This window comes from Triticum dicoccoides, chromosome 5B (assembly GCF_002162155.2).
Source record: "Triticum dicoccoides isolate Atlit2015 ecotype Zavitan chromosome 5B, WEW_v2.0, whole genome shotgun sequence".
Taxonomy (NCBI): domain Eukaryota; kingdom Viridiplantae; phylum Streptophyta; class Magnoliopsida; order Poales; family Poaceae; genus Triticum; species Triticum dicoccoides.
The window spans coordinates 508626163-508626828 of NC_041389.1; positions in this window are offsets into that span (position 1 = coordinate 508626163).

Here is a 666-nt window from a genome sequence, read left to right on the forward strand (position 1 = left end):
TTGTTTTTCATCACCAGCACGTCGAGGTGAAAGATGCGCAGGTTCAGTGGGTCCTCTTGCGTTTTCACTGACATGTGGGGTCACATGTGAGCAAACAAATAATGGGCTCCGCGCGTCCGCTGGCTGGCTGAGAAGAGAGATAGAGGAGGGTTGAGCACGGACTGCAGGAAATTTGTTCTACGTAACCAGCACCTTGATATTTGCGTGTGGTTGTTTCTAGAATAAAAAAAGGAGGTACCCCTACTTATGTTACTCCCACTATGCCTAGCCTAAGGTTAGTAGATGACCTTGCGCTTGGCTCTTCGCCTCTTCCAGAAGTCAATGGTTCTACAATAGTGCTTCTGGCAATCTGACACCAAATGAACTGCTGCACGTCCACCGCTTGTAAGCAAAAGTTTCTCCTCGTGCTGTGAGCCACCGCGCACGCGTTGGCGAGGGAGAAGGCGTAATCAAGCTTCTCGTCGTTCTGCGAGTTGACTCGACACATCAAAGTTATTTACTAGTAGTACGTACTCTCTCCAAAAAAGGGCTGACCATGTCATTGCTACCATCCCGTGCTCCGTCGTTGAGTACGTGCACTATTCATGTGCCATTCACGTGCCATCGAGGAGAAAAAATATTGCGTAGGTGCCATCGAAGTGCACGACTCACTTACGGAAAAGGGTT